Source organism: Mastomys coucha, unplaced genomic scaffold (genome assembly GCF_008632895.1).
Source record: "Mastomys coucha isolate ucsf_1 unplaced genomic scaffold, UCSF_Mcou_1 pScaffold1, whole genome shotgun sequence".
NCBI classification, from domain to species: domain Eukaryota; kingdom Metazoa; phylum Chordata; class Mammalia; order Rodentia; family Muridae; genus Mastomys; species Mastomys coucha.
In genome coordinates this window covers 32,240,775-32,255,281 of record NW_022196891.1, presented here as the reverse complement: position 1 = coordinate 32,255,281, position 14,507 = coordinate 32,240,775, and the positions used below count along the sequence as shown (strand labels likewise).

The 14,507-nt window shown below is 48.5% G+C and overlaps 1 protein-coding gene and 1 long non-coding RNA gene across 6 annotated transcripts in view; one reads left to right on the top strand and one right to left on the bottom strand.

Annotated features, from left to right (window-relative positions):
* LOC116099755 overlaps positions 1–1,390 on the bottom strand; it is a 9,965-nt gene extending 8,575 nt beyond the window's left edge. For both annotated transcript variants that reach the window (XR_004122369.1, XR_004122368.1), the window contains exon 1: positions 1,326–1,390. This is a non-coding gene — a long non-coding RNA (uncharacterized LOC116099755). The remainder of the gene's footprint in view (positions 1–1,325) is intronic.
* Positions 1–14,507, top strand: part of Nav1 (neuron navigator 1) — a 266,750-nt gene that overhangs the window by 66,414 nt on the left and 185,829 nt on the right. The window lies entirely within an intron of this gene.

The following is a 14,507-nucleotide window of genomic DNA, read 5'->3' as shown; positions in this document are numbered from 1 at the left end:
ACTCAGAAATCCGCCTGCCTCTGCCTCCCAAGTGCTGGGATTAAAGACGTGTGCCACCACCGCCCAGCAATTCCACCCTTCTAAAGAGCTTCTCCTAAGGCTTATGGCCCTCCGCTCAGGATGGACCTCTTGTGGTTCCAACATGGCATGGTGTATCCAGAAGTCACATAGCTGCCATTTTCACAGCCTTGTTCTCCCCTGGTGGCAGAAGTCACTGGTTTGACAAAATTAGTTTGCTTGAAAACTACAATGGAGGCTCTGTCTTCGCTAACCTCGTGCCTGGGCTCTGCCTCCCGTTGTTCTCTCCATGGTCACATAGAATTCAGGAAGCTTGAAAGTCCCCATCTGTGGCCGTAAGTTTACTCTGAAGGCTGGCCAGGAGGAGAGGCAACTAGGGGTATGCTTACAGATCATGGACCTCCAATAGTCTGTCCAGGGTACCCGGCAGAGACTGGGACAGGCTCAACACCAACCTGCTCCTCCCCCCACTGCTGTGAGAGATTGTCTAAACAGCACTGTCTAGATTATCCCTAAACAGATGAGCCACTGGCTTCTGTTCATAGCTTGCTTGGACGGTAGATTAAATAATTTGAATGGAAGTCAGGCCTTTGGGCATCTGAAGAGGACTCTGTCCATTTCATCCATATATAGTGATAAAGAGATAACGACACAGGTTGGTTGTAATTGCACAAGACCAGCAATGACTTGACCTCCCATGTGCCAGGGTCTGTCGCATCCTCTCAGTCCTATAGTACACGTTGCTATTCCCCTTTTGGTTTTGTTTATTTATTGACACAGTTACATTAGATAGCCCAAGCTGGCTTTGAACTTATGACTATCCCTGCTTCAGCCACAGGAGTGCTGAGGTTACAGGTGTGTGCCACCACAGCTGCTATTCTTGTTTTACAGAAGAGAAACGTAAAGATCAAACTGGCTAACCCTCTTGATTGGGTCATACACCAGGGAAGAAGTAGAATGTAGATTCCACCCCAAGATTGGTGGCTTAAATGGCCCTTGCTCTTTCTATTGGCACATGATGTCATTGCATTGGGTATCCCAGCCCTTACATTTTAATATTTTTGTGGTTTTTTTCTTCTGTCGTCCTACAACAACATAAACACAGCTATAAAAATACACTAATGTTTGTTCGTTTTGTGGTTGTTTCTCCAAGGGCATTTTAGCAAATACACAAATGGTGACCCAGCCCTAGGGAGGTCACATGCTCTGTCTTCTTGCTTCTGTGTTTACGTTCTCTTCATCTGGTCCTGCTCTCTGCTTCTCCCCTATGCCTCTGTGTCCCCCCAGGGTGTTTCTCTATTTCCCACCTTCCAGCATCATCTTTTCTGCTCCTTCAGACCTTGGCAGCCAATCCTGTACCTTTAGCATCTCGTTGCCAAGCAACGGGCTCTCTACCTACCCGGTTGTGTTAGAATCTCCATGGCAACAAACACTGCCAAAAAAGGAAGGGAGGGAGGATTCAGGTAGTAGCAAGAGGACCCTGTGCTTCAGGACAGGACATTCATACCATTCTGCCAGCAGTAAGATGCTCACTCTTGTGGTTCCCAGAGGATGTCATAGTTTGTTTAAACCTAAACCTTCTGAGGTGGCTGGTAGTGAGCTGGGGAAGACAGATTTCAGCCTAGGGATGTTCAAGTGAAGTGCAGGACAGAGAGCCATGAACACATTTTGCCTGGACAGATGGAACAGGGCCATGTGAGCTGCTCTATGTGAGATGGTTCTGAAACCCAGACAAGGCAGGACTTCTCAGTTAGGTTGGTGAGACGGGCAACGAAGAGTTTCTCCACAGGCCACAGGCAGGGCTGTACCTGAACAAGGTCTTGCCTGGCTTACAGCAGTGAGGGTCATAGGTAAAGGAGGGGGGATATCATAAGCTTGTGTCCACCCGCCCTGGCCCCTTCCCATGTGGACAGTGACCAGCCGGGACTCTCTGGAAGGCAAGGAGCCTCACAAGACCTCCTGTCCCATGGACAGAACTAGCTTACTATTCTAGACAGGTCATGTGGACAACTGCCCATCTTAGTACCCAGCACTCACAGGGGCTCCTGATTACAGGTAACCTGGCCTCACTGGTTTTTTCCTCAGTGGTTCTGCGCCATATGGATTCCAAGGCTTTCCCAAGGCCACAGGTTACCACATCCCTGGCACTGAGCATCCCAGGAAGAGGAACAGCTCTGTCTCTTTAAACGCCAAGAGGACAACGAGGAGGACACAGCCCCATTATTTAATGCTCTGTATGGACAGAAAGTTCTCGGCCCCAAATTCAGAACACTTCAGCTCCGTTTGATTGATTGATCAATTGATTGGTTGATTGATTGACTTTGAGACAGGGTCTCACTGAGTGGTACTGTCTTGACACTCACCTTATAGATCAGGCTGGCCCTGAACTCACAGAGATCTATCTGCTTCTGCCTCTCAAAGGCTAGAATTAAAAGGCATATGCCTCCATACTCTCAATCAGTCCAGGTTCTTAATTTAGTGGGAGGGAGAACAGACAGGCTCTGCTCACTATGAGGGTAGAGGTAGAGGACCCCCATACCTTCTCCAGCTGTGTTCCCCTACCTGTTCATGCTCTTGTCTGTGTGGCCAGGCTCCCCGTGGGTGACAGTCCCACCGCAGAGCACAGCAGCAAGGATGCACGATGCTTGCTGATAAGAATGAGTCAGATGCTCCAGACAACTGATGCAAAAGGAGCTGGCTGAGCTTTCGGAACAGCAGTCTGCAATTTGTGGCTGAGAGGTCTTTCAGGCCTCTCCTCTTGGACACGACGGTTCTCCTTTCTAAGAACGAAGCCTAAGGAAATGATCCAAATCACAACCAGAATGTATTTGGGTTTATCACAGTCTTTTGCACGATGGTGGAAAACCTCCAGGCTGTGGTGGCACACACATTTAATCCCAGCACTTGGGAGGCAGAGGCAGGCAGACCTTTAAGTCAGAGGCCAGCTTGGTCTACAGAGCAAGTTCCAGGACAGCCAGGGCTGTACAGAGAGAGAGATCCTTTTTCTGAAAAATAAAAACAACAAAACAAAACACACAAACAAACAATCCTCCCCTAAAACAAACAAAACAAAATAAAACAAAGAAAAATAAAACACCACAACAGAAGAAAACTGGAAATACCATCCATGGGCAACAATGGTAGACAAATTATCTAGGGTTCAGGCAATATATCCACATACGATTCATGATCCAATAAGTGTATTTTGAATGACTTTTGGAGACTAAAAAGTAAAAAGTAAAGGTGCTTATTATATAGTAAAGAGATATATATTTAGACCATAGTACAGTCATAGTTTTATAGTATATGTGTATTTTTAGATTTTTTTATATATTAAGATTTATTTATTTTATGTATATGAGTACACTGTAGTTGTACAGATGGTTTTAAGCCTTCATGTGGTTGTTGGGAATTGAATTTTTAGGACCTCTGCTCACTCTGGTTGGCTCCACTCTCAGTCCTTGTTCGCTCAGGCCCAAAGATTTATTTATTATTATTCATAAGTACACTGTAGCTGTCTTCAGACGTACCCGAAGAGGGGGCCAGATCTCATTATGGGTGGTTGTGAGCCACCATGTGGTTGTGGGATTTGAACTCAGGACCTTTGGAAGAATAGTCAGTGCTCTTAACCGCTGAGCCATCTCTCCAGCCCTGTTTGTTTCATCTTAACGGTTCAGTGACATTTGTCACCCTTGTTTTCTAGAAGCAGCTAAAGCTTAAAACGGGCTAAGCAACTTTCCAGAAGCCACACATACCTTACAGACAGATTCTCCACACATCCTAAAAATATCCATGAGGAGTTAGTACTGTAACTTGGTGGGGGTGAGGGTAGGTGAGAGGTACTGATTTGCCTGACCTGTGGTTTCAGAGCCAAGCTTGCAAATTCCAACCCTGAAGACATTCTGCTCTGCTCCTCAGGTAGCCCCCCGCTCAAACCCTCTGTTAGCCCTCCCAAGTGGAGAGCCACGCAACACTGTTCTGAGATCTTAGACCTACACTTCCAGGGTGCTGCCACCCAGCAGCATCCGGCTGGCAAAAAATCCAGCCCCCACCCCCACCCCACCCCCACAGAAAAGTGGCTTGGAGGCTTGGAAGGTATTCCGGAATCCTGGAGAACTCTCCTCTGCCCCGCTGTCAAGGAACCTCCCTTCCCGTGGCCTAGCCCCAAGCCCAGACTTTGCTGAATGAGACAGTCCATCAGCCCTGCTGGAAAACTCATCTATGGAGAAATGCTGGAAACCTTGGGATGGGAGAGAAAAATCATAAAGTGACCGTGAGAAAGATGGAGACTGCCACCTGGCTTGATGCCTAGGGCTCACTCTGTCTGATGGAGGTCCCCACCTGAAAGGCTCTATGAACAGCTGCTCCTCCCCAACCCAGTAGCTGCGCCTTGGTCATTCCACCATGTACTTAAACTGTCACTTAAGAAACAAAACCTCACTGGGCAGTGGTAGCGCATGCCTTTAATCCTAGCACTTGGGAGGCAGAGGCAGGTGGATTTCTGAGTTCGAGGCCAACCTGGTCTACAGAGTGAGATCCAGGACAGCCAGGACTACACAGAGAAATCCTGTCTCGAAAAACCAAAAAAAGAAAAAAAACCTCCAACTGGTTTCTTAAGTCCTGGTCCTCAGGACCTAGACATTGTGTCCAGTAGCCTCGAACTCCAAAGTTTATAATCCTCATTACAGGAGCCGAACACAGTGCTAGGGTGTTTGGAGTTGAGGTTGTGAAGCAGGATCATTCTGGATTCCAGGAAAGAGTTTGGAGGAGCAGGGAGGAGCAGAGAGGAGCAGGGAGGAGAGGAGGTGGGGAGGACGGGGATCAGGGGAAGGAGAGTGGCTTTTCTGCTCCACTGTATAGTTAGTTGTTGGAAGCTGTGGGCGGGCTTCATGCTTCTTAGACACAGCCCAACCTTCCCAGGAGGCATTTACAACAGGCCTCCAGCCCCCTGTGATTTGTGGGACAGTTTTAAACTGCTGATTTTCATTAGCACTAAATCATTCCTCTTGGCTAATTGAAAAGGAACCAAGATACTGCTTAGAGTGGAGCCAGTGGATGGAGCAATTCAGCAAGATAGGCAGTTGTGCTGACAGTAGGAGTCTGTAGCCAGGAAGTTCTGAGGCCCCTCCCTCAAGTTCTGACCTCACTTCTGCTTCTGAGGCCAGGCACTGAGATAAGCAAGCCCCAGAATGAAGAACTAGAAAATGTGTTTGATTTGTTGTCGTTGTTGTTGTTAGCTCGGGGGGTGGGGGGGGGGTGGTAGAGGGTAGATACTTGGAAGAACTTGTAGCCCAGGAAAAAGAGATGACTGGTTCTGAGATTGAGGAGGAAGGTCGTGACTGTCCCCTCTGTATGGTGTTTGAAATCTCTGGGTGTCCTGCCGCCAGGGTGTAGGTTCCCTCATGGTCAGGGAACAGCCAGGGAACACTGTTTGGAAAGTAGCTGATGGGCATGCGGAATCCTGGCTTTTCAGCATTCAGAAACCTCTGTTGGGAGCAGCAGAGCCAGGTTGGAGGCGGTGTGGGGCTCCGGTGTGGGGCTCCCGCCTGATGATTTACTCAGAGCCAAGTTTGAGTACCTGAGATTACCTCAGGAGCCCCATCTTTCTCTGTAAGCCCATGCCATCCTTAGGTCAGAAAGGAGGCCGTGCCAGTCTGAAGGATCAGGGAATTCTTAAGAACTGGCAGACGCCTGGGGCTCAGAGGGGATATGGGAGGGAAATAGTAGATTCCATTGCTTCTGAACAACCTTAATCCCCATTGTGAGCCAGGAGCCAGCCAGGCGGGCTCAGGGTACTGAGCCTACACTGCTCTTTTGCCAAGTCGTAGCCATTTCCTCCGTCTTCTGCCAATCCTCTGCCCACTCAATGGGTACATTAGCCACCTGCCTTTGTCTTCTCTCTATGCTGCCGAGGGTGATCCCCTTCTCTGCCAAGGACCTGGCAGCAGAATTGGTGGGGGATGTCCCAGATACCTCTTAGGTTGTCCTTCCGTCTGTTCTCAGAGGCTGTCCGAAGCTAGAGGCTAGACCAGACCAAAACTAGCAAATGTCTTCTGAGGCCCCGTCCTCCACCCTGAGAGTCTCTTTACAATTCCAGATCTGAGAAAGATTGAGGCTTAACATTGACGGGAGGCTGAGTGGTCACCTCAGGCTCTGCTGCCACCTCACACGGTGATTCAGGACAAGCTCCTTCCTTGCAGGCAGAGGATGCCTGTCTTTGACTGTACATCTTGTCCCAGGTATCACACATGTGTTGCATCAGGTCCATAACTCCATTCTCCAAGGAGAGCCTGATGCTACAGGCCACTGGACTGGATTGGAAACAGATCATAGGGAAGGACAGCAAGGGGTGGCAGTGTGGTTAGTAAAGTGCTTATCATGCAAACATAATAGTCCAAGTTCAGTTCCCAGTGCATTTATTTACTTAAAAGCTGGGGACATGGTGGCATGTGCCTATAAGTCCATGGCTGGAGAGGCAAGGCTAGGAGGAGGATCCTTGAGACTTCCTGGACTGTCAGCCTAGCTGAATTAGCAAGTGCCAGATCCTAATGAAAGATCTTGTTTCAAAAAAAGCAAGGTTAACAAGGTGGTGGTGGCACATGTCTTTAATCCCAGCACTTAGGAGGTAGATACAGGTGAATATCTGAGTTTGAAGCCAGTCTGTTCTACAGAGTGAGTTCCAGGACAGCTAGGGAGACACAGAGAAACCCTGTCTCAAGAAGAAGAAGAAGGAGGAGGAGGAGGAGAAGGAGGAGGAGGAGAAGAAGAAAAAGAAGAAGAAGAAGAAGAAGAAGAAGAAGAAGAAGAAGAAGAAGAAGAAGAAGAAGAAGAAGAAGAAGAGGAAGAAAAGAAAGAAAAGGAAAAGAAAAAAGAAAAAGGCAAATTTAAACTGGCTCACGTGTAAACAAATCAAAAAAAATTAAAAAAATAATGTATGCATTTAAGAACATATGAGGGTAAACGTGTGTTTTTGTATTTGTGTACATGTGTATGTGTGTGTGAGCATGTATATGTACGAGTGTATGACTGTGTGTATTCATGAGTGAGTGTGTGTGTGTGTGTGTGTGTGTGTGTGTGTGTTGTGTATGTGGTTTATCTGTGCCTATATGCAAGTGTGTGCCCCTGTCTGTCTGGTCTGGGTGTGAGTGTTGTATATCTCAGGGGAGTGGGTGCATATCTCTGTTTGGTATAAGCCTGTATGTCTATGGAACATATAAACATCAGAAATATGTTGATCATGGTTCTGGAAGTCAAGATCTTGAGATCAAGATATTAGCAGATTCATTGTCTGATAAAGGCTGCCTCTTGTCCTGGCTCTTCTGTGTCTTCAAGTCGCAGAAGGACGATGACGTCTTTTAAGCCATGTGGAAGAGGGTACTAATCCTGTTTATAGGAACTCTGCCCTGACTTAGTCACTTCTCAAGATCCTGGCCTTTGAAGGCTATACCTTGGAGATGGGTTTCAGCATGTGAAACAAATCGTTCAGGCCGTGGAAGTATGTGTGTATGCATGGTGTTTGTCCAAGTGTAAAGCAGCCCCTCTTTGCTGTGGCACCAAAGGACACAGCTGTTGTTCTTCGTGATGGTTCAGCCCCCGGACACAGCTGTCTGTTCTCGGTGCCCCTCGGGAACCAGACTGGGGTCCCAGCTAGAAGAAAAGCCTGGGTGGAAGCTAGGCTATAGGAAGGAAGGACTGTCAAGACTACAACATCAAAGAGACCCGTGGCAGATGGAGTAAGATGGCGTGCAGAGAAGTTCATATGACCGAAGCCTCCCTCCCTCTGTGTCATCCTACCCACCCTCCCGTCCCAGATGTTGTCCCTAGACTATCTTCCTATAGAGAGGGCCTCACCTTCAGGACCCTCCTGTCCCAGATGTTGTCCCTAGACTATCTTCCTATAGAGAGGAAGGACTCCATAACAATGTGCTCTCTTTTAACACATACCATGTTTAGTTTATTAATGTGTTTTTATTTTCTGGGTACGAGCATTTTGCCTAAATGTAGGGCTGTATATTACATGTATACCCAATACCCTCTGAGGCCAGAAGAAGGCTTCAGATCCCACAGAACTGGAGCTATAGACATTTGTGAACCACCATGCGAGTGCTGGGAATATGGTGTGCTGGGAATAGAACCCAAGTCCTTTGGAAGAAGAGCCAGTGCTTTCAGCCACTCAGCCATCTCTCCAGCCTTCAGGGATCTTTAAGAAAAAAAACAATATTGTTTTAAACTTATGTGTATATCTATATGTGGGTGAGTGCACTTGAATGCGCATGCCCACTGAGTATAGGGAGTGGCAACGGATCCCTTAGAGCTAGGGTTACAGACAGCTGTGCACTGCATGGTTGGAGGCAGAACTTGGACCCTCTGAAAGAGCAGTTTGTCTTGTCCTCCTTTTAATGATTATTATGTGTAGGTGTCTGAGGAGGTTGGAGGGGTGTCAGATCGCCTGAAATTAGGGTTACATGTTGTCGTGAGCTGCCTGAAGTAGAAGCTGGGAATCAAACTCAGGCTCTCTTCAAAAACACGTACATGCTCTTAACCCCTCTCTCCTGCCCAAGCAGTATACTCTTAACTGCCGAGTCTTCTCACCAGCCCCCTGCCATAGTTGTCTAGTTTGGGATATCTGCTCCACTCCAGTCCTACATAAATCAATTGACCTAATGATTCTCAAATGAAAATGAAGTTTAGGTCAGAAACGAGACCTTCTGGGCAGTGTCTATACTGCTTTGGAGTGGCTGACACGGATGGATGCTGACCGCAGAGAGATCAGCGCTGTGCTGAGGACCTGCCTCACTAACAGGCAGCACAGTGTAAAAGCAAGACTCTTGTACTTTTCCTCTCACAACTCCTTCTGTCCGTATACCTAGTGTTCTGGGCTGCCTCTATACCGCAGGCACAAAGTGCCCATACGTGCATAGCAGCGTGTGGAGATGTGGCAAATGGGGCAGCTTGGGATCTGCATTTAGCTACCGCTGTGTACTATGTAACATACTCCAGGCCTCTTCTCTTTACTCTTTCCGTCTTTTCCTTTCTTCTCCTCCACCCTCTCTTTTTTTACTTCAAAGTAATATATCCATCCTCTTCATAGTGTGTGATTAAGGTGTTCCGACCTTGTGAAATGGGCATCTTAATTGTTTCCTCCAAAGAGCTGTGGCTCCTTTAACTGGCCGTTGCGGGAGGAGCTGTCCTATCAGCACCACGGCCAAACCCACCCTGCAGAGACTGCGGGGCTGCTGCTCAAGGGCAAGTAGGGCGGAGGAAAGATGGTCTAGAACTAGCAATCTGGAGAGTTCCCCAGCCTCACAGGGGACCGCCTTCCTCCCCAACACCTGTCCCAGGCTTTGCAGAATGGAGGGAGCTAGCGTTTAGGTTCTCATCATCTTCTAAGCTAGAGTGAAATATTTATAGGCCCAAAATACTTCTTGGCTCTGGGATTTGCAGAGCGTTAAGCCAGTTAGCTGGCATTTGTCCTGATGCGGCCTGGGCCTGAGTGAAGAGTCTGAAGAGCTTGGGTGGAGGCAGGATAGGAGGCAGGTTCCAGCTGATGCGTGAGCAGATGCAGGGGGCTAACTGCAAGCATGGGCGCAGGAGCTAGCTGGACTGTCCAGGTGTCACCCAGCTCTGCCCTCTGTAAGCTGCCTCTGTAAGTTGTGTGATCCCGAGTAAGACCCTTAACCGCCCTGTTCTGTAGTCTGTGCCTGTGAAGTAGGTCCTGTGGTAGGCCATTGCAAGCCATTGCAGGTGTAATGTTTAGAATGGTGTCAGACATGTAGCCTGAAAAGGCAACTTAAAAAGAATTTAGTTTAAAAATAACACATAAGGGGCTAGAGAGATGGCTTGTGGGTTAAAAGCACTTCTGGCTCTTGGAAAGGACTCGTGCCAGGCGGCTCACAACTGCTTGTAACTCCAGCTCCTGTGGCTCCTCTGTCCTCCACAGGCACCTGCGCTTACACGCACCCACACCCACACATAATATTTAAAAATAAATAAAACTTTAAATATGTGCTTGCTGCCCCAGGGTGAGTATGTGAGAGTAGACAGTTGGAGTGTAGACAAAAAGGGGATAGGGTGGAGTGGATCAAGCTGGAACTTTTTGGTGGGAGTGCCATATACTGTGCTGGGGTCCTGGCACCGCTTTGCCTGAAGCCACCAGCCCTTTGACTTACCTGCAGAACATCAGGCAGTCCCATTAGGCATCTGAACTTGGAGGAGGGGCAGATGTTCTAACATAATTTCTGCCACCACCATGTGGCTGTCCCCATGCCGGGTGTCTTATTTTTATCCCTTCATTAAGTCTCCTTGAAAGCCCATGACCAGATTTTGCAAGTGAAGACTCCAAGTTTAGAGAACTTGGCCTGTCTAAAGCCACAGAGCAGGAACTAGTGAGACTTCCGGAGCACGGGAAGCCTTTACAGTTCGTGTGACATGGCATGTTTTTCAACCTGTTCAATCTCCTCCCCCTTTTCTGGCAGACAGTTGGGTGAAATCTTACCCAGTGTGGGCCTTGCATGTCCTGCTAAAGAGTTCTGACAGGAGAATCAGGCAGCTCAGCTTGCATCCTGGGGACACAGGATGAGGATACTAGAAAAAGAAGGTTCTTTAAGGGCGTAGGTTAGCAGAGTCTAGCATGCAAGAAGCCCTGAGTTTGATCTCTAGCACTGAATAAACTAGAGATCGAGGCTGATATCTGTGATCCCAGGGAATGGGAAATGGAGGCAGGAGGATCATACATTCAAGGTCATCCTTGGTTACCCAGTGAGTTTCAGCCTAGGATATATGCATTTCTGCCTCAAACAGCTAAACAAATACTAGTGATAAAATATTGGAGACAGAGAGATGGACAGACGAGTTGTTGTTCTTGAGGTCATAATAACACTATTAGTGGAGGCATGGTTCTAAGTATTTTGCATTTTAACTGACTTACTTATCGAAACTGTGTTAGTAGGGTGGGTGCTGGTCTTGGTTTCATTTCGTAGAGTAGACACCCCAAGCTCTAGAACTTCCCAGGGGTCACACCAAAAGCAAACGGCAGAGCCAGGCTTTGGGTCCAGAAACTTTGGTGGCTTCCACACTTTGTTCTTCATCACTGTGGGAGTCGATCTCTTTGAAGAGCAGGGTCTGAATGGTGGAGCTGATGGAGAGACCCGTGGGTGTGGGGAACCCTGTACCACCCACCATTCCCTAGACCGTCAACCTCCTGCCCTGATGCTGCCTCTTCACTGAGGCCTCACTAGATACCACATCCTCTTCTGGCCATGATGTCTCCATGGTGCTGTGTTTTGCCTCTTACTGTGCTCACTGTACAGGGTTCTTGGTGCATCTCTCAGTCCTTGAGAGCAGAACCTGGGTGTCTGCCATCCTGATTGACATAGCACCTGGCAAAGCACACGGCAAATGGAAGGTACCCAGCTAGGGCGTGTGGATGTTGAACAGAGAGATCATGCCAAGAACCCTTTTGAAAGTGGGATGCTGTTTGAAACAGGGAATGCCAACTCCCTAATGTAACTGGTTGAGGATGGGGATCCTCAGAATGAGGGAACTAAGGGATTCCTGGGACCTTGTTCTTCTTCACTGAGACCAAAGGGAGTATCAGATGAGAGTGCTTAGTGATTTGGTAGCCTTTCTCTCTCTCTCTCTCTCTCTCTCTCTCTCTCTCTCTCTCTCTCTCTCTCTCATGAAATGGCTCCCTTGCTTCCTCTGCCAGCTCCATCTATAGCTTTCTTCTGCCCTTGACCTTCCTCCTAAGATACACTGTGAAGGTGCTGTGAAGGATGATGGTACTGTTAGCCACCTTGAATAAAGTCAAGTATCTCCCCAGCATTGCCTTATTCTGCCTGTTCAGGACTCAAAACAATGAGAAGTGAGGGCAGAGCAGGAGCAGAGTGAGGCTCAGAGCAACTACAGAATCCCCAAAATCATTTGGCTCACTAAGAATACAGAAGGAGCCGGGCGGTGGTGGCGCACACCTTTAATCCCAGCACTTGGGAGGCAGAGGCAGGCGGATTTCTGAGTTCGAGGCCATCCTGGTCTACAGAGTGAGTTCCAGGACAACCAGGGCTACACAGAGAAACCCTGTCTCGGAAAAAAAAAAATACAGAAGGTGCCCCAGCTAGCAGGCATTTGGATGTGCTCCAAGAGGAAATATCTGGGACTGTTTATGACCTCAGGAGGCACCATGGTCTATGTCTCAGCTCAGAACGCCCCCACCCCCCGTGTGTCTTTCTCCACCCCTCCCCATTTCCACAATCCTTCTCCTAAGCTGTATTAGTCAGAGTTCTCTAAAGAAACAGAACTGACAGAATGAGTATATACATATATTCATTCCTTTACAGTCATTCATTAATATGTTCATATTCATTCAATAAAGCCCCACATGTACTTATGGGATTTATTAGAGTGGCTTACAGGCTGTGGTCCAGATGACCCCGCAATGGCTATCTTCTGACAGCAAGACCAAGATTCCTACCTAGAGGATCCTTAGAGAGGTACTGGACTTCAGTGTACATTGGAATCCCAAAGAAGGTTCCGATACCAGCAAAGGAGTGCCTCAGCAGCAGGATGGATGAACTTGTCAGCAAGAGTAAAAGCAAGGGGGCAAAAAAGCAAAAGCGGCCTTCCTCTACATTCTTTCCTGTGTCTGTACTTCAGGTGGCTCTTCTTATCTTAAATTGTCCACTCAACAAAATCCCTGACAGTGATACCCAGCTGCTTGGGTTTAAGTTGATTCTAAAAGTAGTCAAGTTGACAGCCAAGATTAGCCACCGTATAAGCTTCTACCCTAGCCCACATGTATCACGAGCCACCAACTGGGCATATTAGACCTGTGGCTAGGCTGGATTCCATCCGTCATCTCTCCCTACTCCTCCCTTCATGCCCCTATCCACTCTCACCTCAACCAACCCATGGCACGCAGAGTGATGGGGCCAGGGAACGAGTAAGATATGAGGAATATTGGAGGAAGAAAAGCCCCCTCCCCCATACTGCCCAGGAGTGATTCTCGTCTGCTCTGGTTTCCAACCTATGGACTAAGTTTGCCTCCCCAGCTCTATCCGAGAGAGACTCAGAACAGCCACCAGAGCAAGGAGAGAGTCCATCAGGGGACGAGGGGTGTGGAGGTTGAGGCTGGGCACCGCTGGTGGCGAACGTGGCCTGCGGATCCACAGAGCCCTCCCCCATCTCCAGCACATCTTGGCCTAACTCAGTTACCCACAGCATCATCTTCCTGTCTGCTGAAACAGGAATAGTAAAACTTACCTTCTCAGGCGGTTGTAAGGATTAGAAATGATATTTCACTAAGAGACTGTTCCCAGACACACAGGGAATAGCTTGGTAAGGGTAGGTGTGTGTGCTGGGCATCCCTTTGTGTTCCCCTTACAGATGCTCGGTACCTGGAGATGCGTACTCAAGGGCAAACTAGGGAAGCCCCTTCTTGACCCCTCTGACGTAGGCTAGAATACCGTGCTGTCTAGAGAGTGATTTTCCATTACCCTAAGGCTGATGAGGTTCTCCCAGGTCCCACCTGGGACAATGACTGTCACCTGCTTCCAGTCTCTTAGAAGACTTCCTTCTGAGGAGGAAGGTCAAGCAAGGTTCCAACCGCAGTGGAGAGGCAGGGGCGGGGCCCCAGCGAATTACAAAGGTGCTGTTTTAAAAGTCCTCTCCCATTATGCTTTTTAAAAAATGATGATCTAGTGAAAGCAGAGGGGGTGGAGGGTAGGTGTGGGTGTGGGTGAACTCCATTAGCAAGGGAGCTAGAAGCAGCCTGGCCTTCAGGCTGTGAGAGCTGGAAATCGGGCCAGCCCTAGCCAGAGGGAGTAGAGACATCTGAGGCAAGGGAGTCCAGACTGGGCCCTGCAGAGGTAGGAGCTGAAGGTCCCTGGCAGATAAGGTAGGTAAGCTGGGCTCCTAATGAGGGGTTGGGGTGACCTTTGAATCAAGAGGCAACACCATGACACTCTGAACCAAGAAACAATTTCTAGATTCTCTTAAATATGTAGTTTCCAGAAGGGATAATGGTCTGAGGGGCCTACCTGGATTTGGTCCCCACATTGAATTTGGATTAGGATTAAGAATGGAAGCAGAAGTTGGCCAGGCAGCAGCTTCCCATGGGGGGTGGGGGGCTAGAACATAGAAGTGCCGGGTCTTGAGCTTGGGTACAGTAGCCTAAAGCTTTTGCTGTGAGTGGACCGCTGGTTAGCTCAACATCTCAGAGCCTGGCACAGCTCAGTGTTCTAGGCAGGGTCAGCAGCTTCAGTCCACAAAAACCCAGGAGCTAATGCTCAGCGCCATCACTGATGCACATAGCTGACCACTAAAGGGTGGGTAGGGCTGGGTAAAAGGAGGATGACAGGGAGAAATCCACTCTCAACCCCACTGGGGCCATGGGCTAAAGCCGGAGGCTCTCTCCTTGTGGAAGGACTCCCGGTCTATACCTCAGCATTTGTCAATATTATCCTGCCTTCATTTTTTCAGGCTAAGCCCGGGCA